Genomic DNA, 16,359 nt, shown 5'->3' on the forward strand with positions numbered 1-16,359 from the left:
TTTCTCATTTTCTCCATTGACCCCTTTCCAAATACAGCTTATGTCTGTCTTGTATTCTTCATGAGTTTTGTCTTCTATTACATGTCTTTTGCCCAGCTGCCAACAACACAGATAGGTTGCTCTCAAGTCTCAACTTTTGCTTTGCCTCGTTTTTTTTTCAAGTCCTGATTTGTGTATTACAAAACAGTAACAATATTTATATATTCTTTTTTTTCTTCTTCTTTTTATCTCTTTTTTCCTGTCATCTCGTAACATATGAACCAAACCCAAAAGGGACACCATGACAAAAACGACCCAACCCACTCCTATTCCAATTTTCCTACCAGAACTACCTAGAACTGCACCCAATGGCCAATATGAAAGGTAAAGGCCTCTGAAATAAGCACCATGGTATTAGAGTTAACCCTCCAAATAAAGAATCACCGTTTGAGAGGAAGGATGCAACTCATCCTCCATGCTATAACGCCCTAGAAGCATTCGAATCAAGGGCTTATCCTTAGAATGAAGATGTCAGGACTATTGCCTAATAATGCAACATTATTTAAGCGAGCACTCCATATCTATCATCATTGCTTCAAAGGTACCTCTTAATGTTTTGGTGAGCTTACAAAGGCAAAAGACCCAACAACATCTCAATCAACCAAAAGGTCTCACTGAGTGAGTGTCATAAAGGCGGATTTGGTTACTGGGTAAAGGTCAAGCAACCATGGAAGGACCGAGATTACCACATTAAAGCAAGGTTGTCAATAGTCAACCTTGCGTCGGAAGACCCTTCATAAGGGCTTCCCTAGAACCTGCAAAGGTAATAACGATGCATCCCAAGCCTATAAATACACGTGTCATGGTTCATTTACTTAAAATAGTTTTCATTACTACAATCTCTAAGTTCTTCTAAGACTCTAAGATTCTCTCTTAGCTCTTTCACTGACTTGAGTCTCATAGTGTCTTTTACGGGTACACCCCCTATTATGTCCAAGCAGCTTTGTCGTGGCCCGTGTCTGCACCGTGATCCCAGGCCATACGCCACAATAGAGAAATAGGAGAACTCTCAAGTTTGAACCCTGGAAGGATACTTGACAATCGAATCCATTTGATTAGAAGTAGATTGAGGTAGCCAGTGCACTTTCTTCACATGAATCAGAATGGTAGAAATAATTGAATTAATAAGCATAATCTGACCCGCTTTACTTGGAAGCTTACCTTTCCAAGGGGCTAGACGACAAGCAACTCTATCCCCAATAAACTAGAAGTGTTGAGTCCTCTTCCTTCCATAACAGATTGGAAAACTCAAATACTTCTCAAAGTTGGAAGTAAAAGCGATAAAAGAAATCGCAGTAATCTTATTCTTCTTACATTGGATTGAAGCAGTCGATGCCAAAGCTCTGGATTTCTCCACATTCACCTCAATCCCAAAGCCAAACAAAATATATGAAGAACTCCTTGGAGCACACGAACTTGGGAGACTGACACCTTGGAGAACAACAAGACGTCATCAACAAAGAACATATGAGAGATGACAAGGTCATTCCTAAAAATAGAGATGGGAATCCAAGAATGCCGCTCCACTTTATAGAAAATGGCATGACCAAGTCTCTCGATGCATAGTATAAATAAATCAAGGAAGAGAGGGTCCCCTTGTAGCAAATGTCGCCAAGGAGCAAAGGAATGAAGTTGAACACCATTGCAAAGTAGAGCAAGAGAAGAAGAGGTCAAATGCAACAACTTGATTAGGAATGAAGAGTCGTGCGCAAGAAGTTAGAGTCAACACAACGCTTTCTCCACATAATGATGGGATGGAAATTAAAAATGATAATACTTTTAGGCTTAAATGGTTAATTTGCCCCTGTAATTGTAAAGGGAATCAGTTCTGATTCCTGTAAAATTTTTGCATCAAATTGGGTCCCTAAAAATGTTTTTTTAATCCAATTAAGTCATTTTGCTCAATTTTGACCGGTCAACGGTCCAGTGGCAAGCCTAGTCAGCTAAGGATGCCCACGTGGACTTTTTAACATCAATTTTAGTCCCTTAAAAAATACTTTAATCAATTTCACTTCCAATTTTATTGATTTTATGAATAATAAAATTAATGCTTTCTTAGTTATGGCCCAAATTTATCTTAAAATACATTAGAACATAAAGATATTTTGTTAATTATGTTAGGACCCCAAATCATATGATCCTCAACCTCTCATTCTTCATCGTCCTCTTCTCCTCAACCCAGTAGATAAATATAGAGGAGAAACAAGAAACAAAAACCAAAGGGAAGAAAAGAAAGGAAAGCCTAAGGAGAATAACAAGCCTACATCAGATACCCAATCTACGCCACCAATTCCTTAGTCAAACTTCTCTATATCTTCTCAGTTAACCAAGCTCCAGAAACAAATGGAAAGCTTCAAACTAGCAGAAAACACCAACACCACCTTTGAGCTGCAATCCAACTTACCCTGAAGCATTAACCAGCAACCACCGTCTGTGAACCGCTCCACCATCTTTCTTTCACCGCCGCGACGACGTCATACTGCCTACATTCGCAACGAATCTGGACAAGAACCACACCAACCCTGAGCAATCAAAAAGCGCACGGATCTGGACCAGATCCGCACTGATATGGTGCTGGACAAGATGGGAGGACCTGGCGTGGTGGCGCGAGGATGGAGGAGGACCTGGCATGGCGATGCGAGGACGGAGGATGTTCAAATCGAATTCAATTCAAACAATGAATCGGTGAAATTGCGGCAAGCGCTCACCACTCAGCAACAAGCCATACATAATTTGTATGTTAAATTGGTGGAGGAGAGTGATGTTGCATCCTCTGCTGCCAATGATATTGAAGTTGCAGAGCGAGAAGGCTAAACTTCAAATGGATTTTGGGAAATTGAGGCTTAATTGGGGTGAAATTAGTTAATTAGGACTTAGTTAAGGTTTTATTTTGATTTTCAATTAATCATGAGTTGGAATTAGTTTTTATTAAAAAAAAAGATAAAAGCCATGTGGAAATGCTGACAATGTAAAAATTAAGACACATCAGGCCAAAGCACACTTTGTCCTTAATTGGATTAAAAAAATATTTTTAGGGACCCAATTTGATGAGAAAATTTTACAAGGATCAGGACTGATTCCCTTTATAATTACAGGGGTCAATTGACCATTTAAGCCTAATATTTTTATAATGTTAAAATTGTTATTTGATTTCACGGTACACCTTTCTGTAAAACATAATTTTTTTTATATATCGGAAAACTTCTATAAAACATAATTCGTCCATATTGTTCTCTTATTAACTAATTAGGTGAAATTAACAATATAAATTGTTGTATTGTTTTTCTCCTTTCAAAAAACAATGTAATTGACATTATAGTAGTTTTTTTTAGAAATCAAAATGATGTATTATTCACAGCTTTGAGAACAAAGCTAAAAAGGAGACATAGCAGATAATGGTAATTAGTAACAAAAAAAAGCTAATCACCCACAGTGTAGGACGGTCCCCAAAGAAAAGAAAAAATTGATAAACCTAAACACCAGACACGAAACCCTCAACCAACCAAAAACAAGGGAATTCCAATACAGTAAAAACCAACCTAAAAACTAAAAGACCTAAAAGATAAGATCAGAGGAACACCAAGACATTATAGTAGTTAAAAATAGTAATTGGGCTTTAAGATAATAAATAAATAAAGAGCATTGCTAATAAGTACGAAAGTAACTCAGCCGAAACTCAAGAAATCGATCAGTACGTGTTAGAAGCTGAGTAAAAGTTGAGCTTTAATTACCATACATGGTTTATATTTGTTGCAAAAATAAAATGGTTATATAACCTTTCGTGAAATTCGTTTTCGTACCAATAGGCATTTACCATAAATAAAATCATATTCACAATATTTCAGTTGACATGATCAACCAGTGAGAAGATCATAATTCATACATTACAGGGAGTTGTTTCTCTAGTGTGTCATGTTTTTTTCGGGTATTTATTTTTTGCATCTGGAAATAACATGAATAGTTTAAAATGTTCCAAGATTCACGGATTTCAGAAGGTACTGAGCAGTTACCTACATTTAATTCAAGCTATTATATTTATTAGTAATTTGCTTGCAAGGCAAGTAGGGGCCTCCATTACACACTATATAACACCTTTGAGCCTTTGACATTTCCCTTCGCCATATTAATTTAAACTGAAACCAATGTCTCCCTCAACTTCACTATTGTTTCCTGTCATGGCTCCTAAAATCTTCATGTACTCAAGCCTCCTTCTGCTGTTAACAAATGCTGCATTTCCAACACCTCAATACTTGAAGATTATTCAAGAAGCCAAACTTGGAGCTCTTGCTACAAGACATGCTATTAATAACATTCCAAGCTCTTGGATTAGGAAGTTCCATGTCCTCCCCAAAGGGCAGCCAGTTCCACCTTCTAGCCCTTCAAACCGCCACAATGGCGGCCACCACCACCACAAGGGTCCCAATGAAGAAGCTAGAGTTGGAGATCAGGTTAGAAGACATCATGCTATTTACTATATTCCAAGGAGAATGTTATATGTCCCCCCAAAGGGGACCAAGTCCCCACCTTCAGGCTGTTGAAGTGGAAAGTGCCGTAATAAATTCTGAATCTCCTTTAAGTCACTCATCACATTCATTTATTCACAAAACAATGGTTGAGACTTTTTTTTGGTTACATATTTTTGTTTGGTTACAAATGGTTGAGACTAAGATCATATATATGTATAACAAATTATATAAATCTCAACAATTAATATCTTAGTTAACAGTTGTAATTAATAATTACTTATTTTACAATTCACTATTTTTGTAAGAAATTGCTCTTGGAGTCTAATTAATTGTGTGTAGTAAAAGTCAAATGTCTTTTCAAGAATATCTTTCATAAGGATCAAAAGTTTTACCTAAGAGTCCAAACTGTCACTTTTAACCACTACAATTCATTAAGTTAGCTCTACTAAATCCATAAATTTGTTTAGAGTGTTGGTAGTAAGTTCAACCCGATACTCGCTATATATCACAAAGTTTATTGCTTAAGGTTGAGACCTGAAAAGTAAAATAACAATTATTGATAATACAATGTTATTAAAATACCCTTATTTAGTTTTAATAGTACTATGTGTAGCTATTAAATTTTATATTGAATAGAAAAGAATGTAGTTGACAGAAAATAGTTATAATTAATTAATATGGGAGATTATAGATGAGAGAAAATATATTAAACAAGGGTGTGTGTGAAAAAATTAGAAAAATACATTTTAATTTATAAGACAAAAAAATACAAATATTTTTTAAAACTATAAGAAGATGCTTCACTATGCCAAAAATTCAATTTTACAGCGCTTATTTTTTCAGTTTTAAAACGCTTATGAAGCGCTGTAGAACGTACCGCTGTAGTACTATCCAACGCTTTTTTAAAAGCGCTGTAGAACATGAGACATCCTACAGCGCTTTTTGTTAAAATGCGTGGTAGTATGTATTCATTCCATAATGCTTTCTTTAAAGAAGCGTTGTAGCATGTAAGCATTTTGAAAAGAAGCGTTGTGGAATATATGAATTCTATAGCGCTTTCTTTAAAGAAACGCTGTAAAATATCATGTCCTTAAAAAAAATTACAGGTAAGCCTACTATATCTAGTTCAACAAACAACCACTATTTACAAAAATGGCAAGTTAGATCCAAATTCAAGTTTAAACATTTAGAGATTGATGATACTATTAAGCACTATATCAATTGTCAAAACACATGTGACAGTTCCAATTCACAAAACAAAACTAATCAATATATATATATATATATAATTGAGCTGCAACATGCACAAAAAGCCTTGAAAGTCATAAAATTAACAAAGGCCGTCAGACATTAGATGTTATCTAATTGATACCTAAAATAAGTAGAAAGCACTGCCAGAAGCATCCCAGGTTTAGTATGTATGTGTTCCTGAATACGAATGATATTTGTACCCATTCTATGAGCAGCTCTATCTAACTGGCCTGCATAAGAAGAGCCAAAAACATCACATCACATGAAGTGTACGCATATATTATTTCTGCTATTGATTAATCTATAAATTATCTCTTATTTGCACAAGTGTTAGGAAAAGAGAAGCTCAAAAAGTTTCAGCCAGAGCACAAACTGAATCCAGAAGTCAGATCTGAATTAACATTTCACATATAAATGGGATTTAGAAAAAATCTGCCAAGATACTCAAAATGAAGCTCCTCTGCACCAATAACAAGAGCAGAGTGCTAGCCTAGCAGCAAGCATTCGACAACATCACATTAACAACAGACATGAAGTGAGTTCACACAATGAATATGACAATAATCTAGCATAGAAAATGATAATTCAAACAAGAACTAATAGTTGGGAATTGCAATTCAGAACAAGGGATAAAGCTCAAGAATAATAAATTATGTAAAAGTATTTTTTGAACTGTGCCCTCTAGTATTTCTTATTTAAAATTCCAAGTATTTTAATAACGAACTAGCCGCTAATTTATTCAAAATTTCGGCAAAGTTACCCTTTTTTTTGAGTTCCCTATTATGACAAAAGCACCTGTCAGAGTACTAATTCACCAAACGTAACTAATATAACGATTGCTAAAATATATAATCCAACATTGGTGCTCAGTATCAAGTAAGAACCAAAATTCCAAAACAGAATAACTCTAAACTCTGTTGATGGGAATAGTAAGATATAGTTAAATAATGATTAGGGAAAAGACCAATGTTTTCTTCATTCCAATTAGTGTCTTTGTCCTGTACATCTCTTTGTCTCTGCATGTGGCCTTATTTGTCCTTAGACCAGTTCAGTATTTTCTATCTCTCATGCAGAAAAAATACCACCCCTTTCACCCATTTTGGCCCTCCACACATTGAAAAGCAAGGAAAAGAAATTGCATAATTTGAAGGTACCAGAATGCTGAAAAATAAGAACAATAGAGGAACTAAAACTCATTGAGAAGAGTCTCAGAAGGAAAATACCATGGTTCACACTTGTGCAAATCAGCATCCGCAATGGCTATAGCATAGAAATAGCTGTCAAGAACCTTCTGTGGGAGGTAGTACTTATGAGCTCTTCATTGGTTGGATGAAACCTGAATCCCTTATCTTTCTTTCTAATACTGCAAATAGAAAATGACCAAGGTGATCAAGTCTACATTGTGTAATGTGTATCATTAGCACTCAAGAAGGCTAATACAACTAAAAGAAAGATGAATACCACCACCCCATGGGTAAAATCATAAGTTATCAATTCCCTTTAAACACTTTGAAGTAAATTACTCCCTATTAGAGGCAGGAATGTCCTCTAATCCAAAGTCATTTGCAATTGGAAAGTGTCACCTAAATGAAATGACTAGCTAGAAACAGGACCAAATTATTTACTTGTAGTTCAGTTCATTAACTGTACGGAAATCTCTCGCAGTTTCATAGATAATTATCTATCCCAAAACAGATCAAGAAGTATTACCATTTTGAATATGTACACTCCCATGGAAGCAATGTATGATGGTTTATTTTCAGCCTCTTCTTGTGAAAGGCCCAAAACTGTCGTATCCACTTGCTAAATGATGAAGCAGTATTAGCCATAAATCAAATTCCTGAAACTTATAGTGTCTTCGTAAAATAATAAGCATGAATTACCATTGCTTTCAGATCTTCTTCTTTGGTCTTCTCATTATAGCAACTGATAATTGAACTATAATCAACCAACACTTTCTAGTCTCGGAATCAGAACCAATGGCATAGTTTGCCATCAAATCCAGCATAAACAAAATCATAAACGCTTGAGAGGTAAAATGACATATTTCCATAGTGGAATAAAATTTCAAATTTGAACGAACCTGAGAGAAGTTGGAATGTACAGAGTTAAATTACCCACATCAATCAATAGCGAGCATTAAGAGCCATAAGCAAGTTGATTCCCCCAGGGAGGTAAGCCATATTGGGAGACTTCGTAAGCGTAGCATCTGAAAGTGTTGTAGCAGCTCCTTGCAATTTCCTTCGATTAGTACCTTAGACATGAATAATGATGACAATAAGTAATAGTGATTTTGAATTAAATTGCTCCAAGAAACTATTTGAAAGTTGTAATGATCATCTAATATTTCTTAGCCTTCATATTCATTAAACTAAATAACAAAAACACATAGAAAGGAAGGGGCTAAGGTCACCATCAATTCACCTAATCTTTCATCATTTTTAACTCCTTAGCAGTTGACCAAGCATTGGGGATCATCAATCTTAGTGTTGAATCAAGTTCCATTTTTTATTCATGTTGTCAATCTTCCCGTGGAAGCATCAAGTGAGAGAGGATTGATGATATCTTGGAATTTCAGCTCTACTACATTTAGCTTTTCAATGCTTTCAGATTGAATAGCAACATCACAGGCTTGTAAAGTAGCCCTAAATGCAAAGCTACCATGATGTTAACAGAAAATTTTAGCAATAAAAGGCTTTCACACATGCACACAAAGCACAAATTGTTATTTCATTTCGTTTAATTACACTTGAACTCATATTGACAATTTATCGAACACATGGTGGACACTTAAAAATTCCCTTGCATCACTTCCTGCTTTATGTACATCAACCCCAATATTTCTTAACCAACCCCTAAACTTGAGTGGTCATGAAATTGTTGAATTAAAATCCTTGCAACTACTGAAGAATTAAGTAAAATTAGGATAATAAATCCTAAGAAATGTACCACTTTTGGAATATTGGGGCACAAACCTTGTCTCTGTTGCAAAAAAAACAGAGTGAGAATTGGAGATGATGTGGAAGAAGATGCTTGAGTCTCGGCATGAGATAAAGCTTGTCGCAGAGAGAGCTTCTCTCAACCTGGTGCTGGGCGCACGAGAGGCAGAGACCGAAAGGGAGAAAAGAACAGCGATGGTTCTCGGTGATGATAACAGACTTAGGCTTGGCTCGACGGTGGCTGGTGCGCTGGCGTTGAAGTCTCCGGCGGTGAAGGAGATTTAGAGGTGCTGTGTCACTCAGATTCTCAGAGAGAGAGAGCTACCTGAATCCTTGTCGCGCGTCTTTCTCACAGCTCTTGAACACACCTTCTTGCAGAAACTGCTAGCCTGTTAAAGAAAATTAGGATCTAGACTTTTGAGTGGGGGGTGTTTTTTTTTTTAAACTTAGTGGCAGGTGAATCTTAGATTTAAATGATATATTTATTTTAGGGTTAATCATCTACTTGGTCCCTGTCTTTGTCTCGCCGTCTGAAGTAAGTCCCTCATCGGAAAATTTGCAAATCTAGGTCCTCTTGTTTGCAATTTGTGTGGAGCAGGTCCTTGCCGGAGCCCGGAGCTCCGGCGAGTGATGAATGAGCGTGCTGACTGGATAAATGAGGCTGATGTGTCAAGAAAAAAAATTAAAAAATTAAAAAAAATACAAATCAGTTTTATTTAATTAACAGTCCCTAATTAACCCTAAAAACTAACTAATCCTAATTAACCAATCTATGCAAACAGAACCCAGAAATTTTTTACTTTTGGAATGTTCCAGAACTGTTTCTTCAACAAAACTTGTAAATCCAGAAACACAAATCAAAATCCAGAAACAAAATAGCTTTTTTTTTTGGTAAGCCAAGTTTATATTACAATATGCACAAGAGGTGCAAGTAAATTACACAGTACAAGGAGTATACAAAAGAAAGAGAATAGACAGGGGGAATAACTAGCAGCAGCAAGAAACAGATAGAACAGAAACATGAAATAGTGGTGGAAGAAATAGGGGAGCACGGGTTCAGATCAGAGAAGAGTGACAGAACAACAACATCCTTCATATTAAATCCTCTTCCCCATCATCAATCAAGCAGTCGAAACCCCCCACAGCAACAAAATCACTCACTCCCAGAAACAAAATCACTCACTACCGCTACCCATCCCACACACACAACACGCACCCACCGTCCAAAAAGCAAGGCACCTCTCCAATCGAAACACCAATGGAGGCAGCCCGTAGAATTAGTGGCGGTGGCCAAGCCGTGAGTGGTGGTAGTGGCCAAGAATCTCGTTCGCAAATCTCGTTCTCTGTTCCTCTCTCTCTCACACCGTCTTCTCCTTCTCCTTCTCTGATAAACTCAGATCCAAACCCAAAATTTTGGATCCGAACTCAGATTATTAGAACCAACTCAAGCTCTTTGTTGTTTCTTTCTTTCTTTCCCCTTTCTGGTGTTAGATTAGGGTTGGGGTTTCGGTTATGGGTGGGGTTCAGGTTAAGGGTGGGGTTCAGGTTATGGGTGGGGTTCAGGAGTGGGGGTTTTGGATTTCGGTTGGGTGGGGTGGGGGTTGGGGTTTCGGTTGAGGGTGGGGGTGGGTGTGTATGGTGGGAGAGGGAGGAAGAGGAGAAGATGGAAATTTTTGTTTTCTGAAAAGAATTGGTGAATGATGAAGAGGGTAGAAGACCTCAGTCAGGAACCCTAAATTGATAGAGATGAATGGGAATTTGGGGGTAATTTCAGGAATTGAGATTATTTGGGGGGAAATGAATTTGTTAGTTAATTATGGTTACCTTCGTACTTTACAGTGCGAAGGCCACGCACTTTAAAGTGCGAATAGAATCTCAACCGCACTTTAAAGTGTGTAGGTAACGCTTTTAAAAGTGCAAAAAATAATCAGAAAGCAAGAAAGCTAACTGTTTTCATGCGAAATCGAACAAGAATGCTAGGGTGGTGGGCGCGACAGTAAGTGCGACGGCAGAAGCCTCTGGGTCAAGGAGATCTGACGGCGGTGAGCGTTGCTCGTCTCCGATGGTGGTTGTGGCGGTGGGTAACAATGGCATGAGGAATTGGCGGCGGTGAGCGCTACTGATCTCCGACGGTGGCGGTGGGAAACAATGGCATGAGGAGGAGGAGGAGGAGGATGTACCAAAGTAAGAAAGGGAAAGTTTGGAAATGAAATGTATGGTGGGAGGTAGTGGGTTAGGGAAAATTTGAAATGAAATTTGAGAGTGGTGGTTTTGGGAAGTTATGCAAAAAATATTTAAAGGGGTATAACAATTACCTTCATTTTATTGTATCATACTCATGGTTTCACAAGAAAGGTAATTTTCAAAAACCGATACAGTTACAGAACCAATTGATCATAACAACATAAAAAATCTCGTTTTATTAATCGTAACAACACTGGTACATCTCTCATTTATTAATCATAACAACACTAATACTATTGAAACAGAATCAGGAACATATAAGAGAGAGGCGGTCATATAATACAGCAGCAACAGTTCCTGCAAATCTTGAAAAATCTTTTGGATGACCACCGGTGCGTTTTGAGCACCTCCTATTTAACTTTTGGATAGTCTAAGATAGAAGAATTAAGGATAGTGATCATTTGAGCTCTTAGGTTGCTCATTAAGGTCTCTCTGCAAATCCTTTGAAATAGGTTAATCCTTAAACTGGTTGGAAATTCAAACTTTGAATTCCCAACAAGTTTAAGGACTAACCTATTTCTCAAAGGCTTTGAAAATAGACCTTAATAAGCAAACAATGAGCCTAGTTGAGCATTATCCTTAATTGAGACAGTGAGAATTGGAGAAAGAATGGAAGAAATGGAGAAAGAATGGATGAAAAATTGTGAGAAAAAGTTGCCTATTTATAGAATCCGAAATTGTCATATGAATTAACATATTTCCATAGGAATTAACGGTCAAATGAATGTGTAACATATGCTTTAATTGGGAATTGAGAGTTTTGAAAAGTGGAAGTTTATATTGTTGAACCACTTGCAATCAAAGTGACCGGTGTCGCACTTTAAAGTGCGTAGTTAACGCACGTTAAAGTGCGTAGCTAACGCAGTTTGAAAGTGTTACAAAGTGTGATGGGTAAAAGATTTAAGGGTATTTTGGGATTTGGAATATGTAAGGGAGGTAGAATTATATGAGAAAGTGTGGAAATAACGATTATCCAATTTTTATGACTTGCAGTGGCAATGGGTGTTTATTATATTTTAAATTAGACTCTTAAAGAAATATTCAAGAACTTGTTTAATTTTTTTTTTTGACATGCAACACCTTGTTTAATTTAATTCTTAGGAACTGATTCATTCAAGAAAATATTTTCTATTTTTATATTTTATTTTTAAAAATAATTTTCATTTATAAAATTTAGAATTTTTTTTGTTTAGTGTTTTTCTAAAAAAGAAATACGTGACAACAACGTCTCCCAAGTGAACAGAAACAGAACAGGACAAAGCTCCAGTACAGATAAGACACAAGCCAAAACCAACACAAAAAGCAAAAAAAGAAAACGCAAAGGAGCCAGTCAACGCAGCAACAACAACAACAATAAAGAAAAACAAAGTGGTGCTACAAAAGGGTGTCACTCGAGAAACTAAAATAGCCAGCAAAAGAAAACTCCAAATAGTTGCAAACCAAGAGGACTTTTAAAATAGAACTATGCCTTGTTGTCAAGATAGGTCAAATCACTCCAGAATGACTTCAGCAGGGAATCAGCGACCTTTATATAAGCAAAAGCAAACGCGAAACAGATACCAGAAAGCAGCAACCCACTAAGGGGATCAGTCAAGCACAACCAAATTGAACAGGAATCTTTTAGGAACAAACAGAGGCTAGAAGGATAACAGCAGAAATACATACCATAGCGAAACTGATTAGCTCCAGATAAAGTCACACAAATGACGAGGCCATATTGACTAACTCTTAATTCAGTCACTGGGACAGCGGCGAACAGAGACGAAATCAGTCTTTCCCTTGCATAGCCTAACATGGCTAGGAAATCAGCAATGGTGTTCGACTCCCTAAAAACATGTTATATTCTTTTTTGTTGAAACTAACGTTTTTTTTTTAATGGAATTGACGTTAAACGATTTTTATTTGAAAGTGAGGATTTTTTTTTGAAAAAAATAAAATAAAAAATAACCAGAATAAAAAGAAATGGAAAAATAAGTTTACATTAAATAATTTTGATTTGAATGGAATATTCCGTTAGCATCTTTTGGATGGAGTTAACATGATAAAATGAGTGGGGTGGAGTGTATATTTTGAATAAGAATGGAGTGGAGTGTTTTTCTAGCAAACCTTGAGGGGGGTAAGTGTATTTTACTCTTTAATTTATTTAAAAGGCTTCCAAGGTCGATTATCTTTGTTGCTACGTCAAAGAGGAATCGCTCTCTATCAAGAGGTGATGAAGCTTCTCTTGGCAAAAAAGTAGGGTTTATTGTATTTCCTTAACTTCTGCTTCAAAAGCACACAACTCGCCTACTGCCATAGTATTGACAAAAAAAACCTACTACCATAGAGAAATTTCCCAAGAACTTCCTGTTCGAAATCGCACCCCCAATACCATTGCACCCGAGAGAGCCACGGAAGAGCCATCATCATTGACCTTGATGACGCCCTCGGGAGGGGGTATTTTTAGTATTTTAATAAAATGTGAATACTAAAAATGCTTTTTATGAGGCTTAATTGCACATTTGGTCCCTGAAGTAACACCATTGTGCAAAACTCGCCCCATATGTTTAAAACGAGCGCTTTTGATCCTACTTGTTTTTTACGTGAGCGATTTTTGTCCTTCCGTCAATCTACCGTAAAAAAGGTAACGGAACTTGCTGATGTGGACTCATTAAATGACATGGCAGACCATATCAGCATGACACTTGGATAAATAATTAATAAAACTTTAAATTTCTAATCTAACCAATTTAAAAATTTAATTTAAAAATAATAAAACCTAAAAAAAAAAATTCTCCCAAAAGCTCCACCCCTGCCTCACGCTTCCACTCTCTATCTCCCTCCCTCCTCCCCTCCTTCTCGTGTTCTTCATTATCATCCCATCCCATAACTTCTTCAATGATGCAAACAAGGACCCAACCTTCTTCTTCTTCCTCTTCTCCATCCAAACCCCAAATCAGAAAAACAAACTCTCATCTCCCTTCCACCCTATGCAAACCCATAGAAATTTCGCCCCACATGCAAATTCCAGATCTTCATCCCCAATCAAAGGGCTCGACGCAGGGTTCGAGGGAAGGAGGGAGAGAGAGATCGTGGAGTAGAGAAAGTAAATAGAGGACGACGATGGCAGGCAGAGAGCGGCGCACGACTCTAAGGCGCGGCGATGGAAGCTTCTGTGACAGTGATTCAGTCCGGGGAGTCGAGGTTTAGAATCAGGCGTTGTTGACTAAGAGGGTTTGGGTGGCGCTGGATCTGAGTGAAGATCAGATTATCGTGAGGCAGAGGCTGGAGCCGCGACGAATTTGTCTTCTTCGCATCTTCTTGTACATGTTTGCCCCAAAATCCAGGCTCTTAGTCTTGGAATTAGATACATCTTCCATCTAGATTATAAAATTTGAAGTCTTTTCATTCATAACATTTTTTATTGGATTTTAATTCTTGATTGTGTTGGTTTTAGGTTTGTTGATTGGGTTTTAACGATGGACCTGAAGTTGGAGAATTTTGCCCACAAAAAATGCAAGGAATAAAATAGAAAGGAGTGGAGAAGTATTGCGTGCCCAAAGTTCTTTGGAGGGATTGAGACGCTTGAATATACTTAAGGTGAATTCACTTCATAAAGGGGTGGATTTTGATATATGGAGCTAATGAGCTTTACTCGAGGATTTTGAATTCACTTCTTGTATCACTTTATTTTTAGTTTGTTGGGTACAGGCTACTTGCAAGGTTAATGTTTTTTGTCAGTTCAATTTTATGAGAAGAGTTTGATTTTCTGGAGATTAAAGTTTTGATTTCTGGGTTTGGTTGATGAAGATGGAAAAAGAATGATGAATTTTCTGGGTTTGGTTAAAGAAGTGGAAGATATGGTGATTTGTGTAAATCTCTGGAAATCTAAAATTAAGATGAAAAAGAAAGAGATTTGGAATTTTTTCTTTCAATTTTTTGATTTTTAATTATGTGTTTTAGTGTGTAGTTAACCCTTTATTTTATTTTAGTGTATAATTAACCTTTTTATTTTATTTTTAATTAACAAATATCCAAGTGGCGTGCTGATATGGCCTGCCATGTCAATTAATGAGTCCACATCAGCAAGTTCCGTTATCTTTTTAACAGTAGATTGACGGAAGGACCAAAATCGCTCACGTAAAAAACAAGTAGGACCAAAAGCGCTCGTTTTAAACATATGGGACGAGTTTTGCACAATGGTGATACTTCAGGGGCCAAATGTGCAATTAAGCCTTTTTATGAAAATACAAAATAAATTTTAAATTGATTTAAGCACCACTGTTGTGTCCCCAAAGAATAACTCAAGTGGTAAGAGCTAGGAGCAATGTGAGTTGAGAGGGGAAGGTCAAGGGATCTATCCCTGGAATGTGTAATTTATATTTCCGATGTACAAAAAAAAAACTACCGTTGTCGTCTTTCACCGTTGTTATTGTCACCACCATCACCATCAAATTGGGGGTTGTTTGGATACTAAGTTAGTGATTTTTGTTTCTTTTTCGGACAATCACTTATAAGTTGGAAAGCCATCACGGTGTCTGGATCTTCTTCCTAAACGGAATATTGAGCTCAAGCTGGAGCAACGTATGATACAATGGTTGATATACTTACTCCAAGATTTGGGCATTTCCACTTCTAAACAACCGGTTTTTCCATATTGTGATAGCAATACTAGCCTGATGCTCTAAGTGCCCTATGTTGGATTTTTATTTTAATTCTCTATTTAAATTATGTGGATTAACATTAATTAATTAATTAGAATGTATTATATTCGACCATTAATATCAATTATGTGAATTATTAATTTAATTCTTATACATGTATTATGATTGATGGTATATTAGGCTTTTGTTTGTTAGCTAATCTATGATTGGTTAGACCAGTTAACTATACCTAATGAGAGGACCATGGTCTCGTCTGATGGTATATAAATTGTTTCCACATCAGACAATTTACCTAGAGCGTAAGACACATTACCATTAGATAGCGAGAATTTCTACTCTCTGACGTTCACGTTTCTCATGTGTAATTGCGAACAAGACTATAAAATTTATAGAATTTAGTTACGATGTCCCACGCATGAGCTTTTACACCGCACATGTGTGGAGCTTCAAATCAAATGGCTTCTTCCGACAGTCATGCCACGCATGTGCGTGGCTTTTCCACCGCACACGTGCGGAACTCTAGAATCTTTTCTCATTCCCTTTGATTTGAACTTCTTCTTCCTTCAAAAAACCTCTTTATTTAGCCTTCAATAGTCATAAATGCCCATAAATCTGCAGTTAAAACTCCTTCATACACATCAAAGCACAAGATGAATACCTATCAAACTCCCAAAACATCATTAAGCCCTTCTTACTCATCAAAGCACAAAAGAAACTCATGAAACCATAATTAATCAACAATATTTCATCAACTTCTCTCATGATTTGCAAACAAAA

The 16,359-nt window shown here is 36.7% G+C and overlaps 1 long non-coding RNA gene across 3 annotated transcripts; it reads right to left on the reverse strand.

Moving 5' to 3' along the window:
- Nucleotides 1-5,599: 5,599 nt before the first annotated feature.
- On the reverse strand, nt 5,600-9,095 carry LOC130742534 (uncharacterized). Of its 3 annotated transcripts, XR_009021187.1 has the most exons (6): nt 9,021-9,095; nt 8,732-8,839; nt 7,640-8,010; nt 7,467-7,559; nt 6,980-7,119; nt 5,600-5,986 (listed from the first exon to the last, which is right to left on the reverse strand). It is a non-coding gene; the product is annotated as an uncharacterized LOC130742534 (long non-coding RNA). The 3 variants fall into 3 exon arrangements; XR_009021189.1 differs by lacking the exons at nt 8,732-8,839; nt 9,021-9,095 and adding an exon at nt 8,706-8,718 and having other exon boundaries at nt 5,606-5,986; XR_009021188.1 differs by lacking the exons at nt 8,732-8,839; nt 9,021-9,095 and adding an exon at nt 8,181-8,458 and having other exon boundaries at nt 5,606-5,986.
- Between the last annotated feature and the right edge of the window lie 7,264 nt (nt 9,096-16,359).

Source organism: Lotus japonicus, chromosome 3 (assembly GCF_012489685.1).
Source record: "Lotus japonicus ecotype B-129 chromosome 3, LjGifu_v1.2".
NCBI lineage: Eukaryota > Viridiplantae > Streptophyta > Magnoliopsida > Fabales > Fabaceae > Lotus > Lotus japonicus.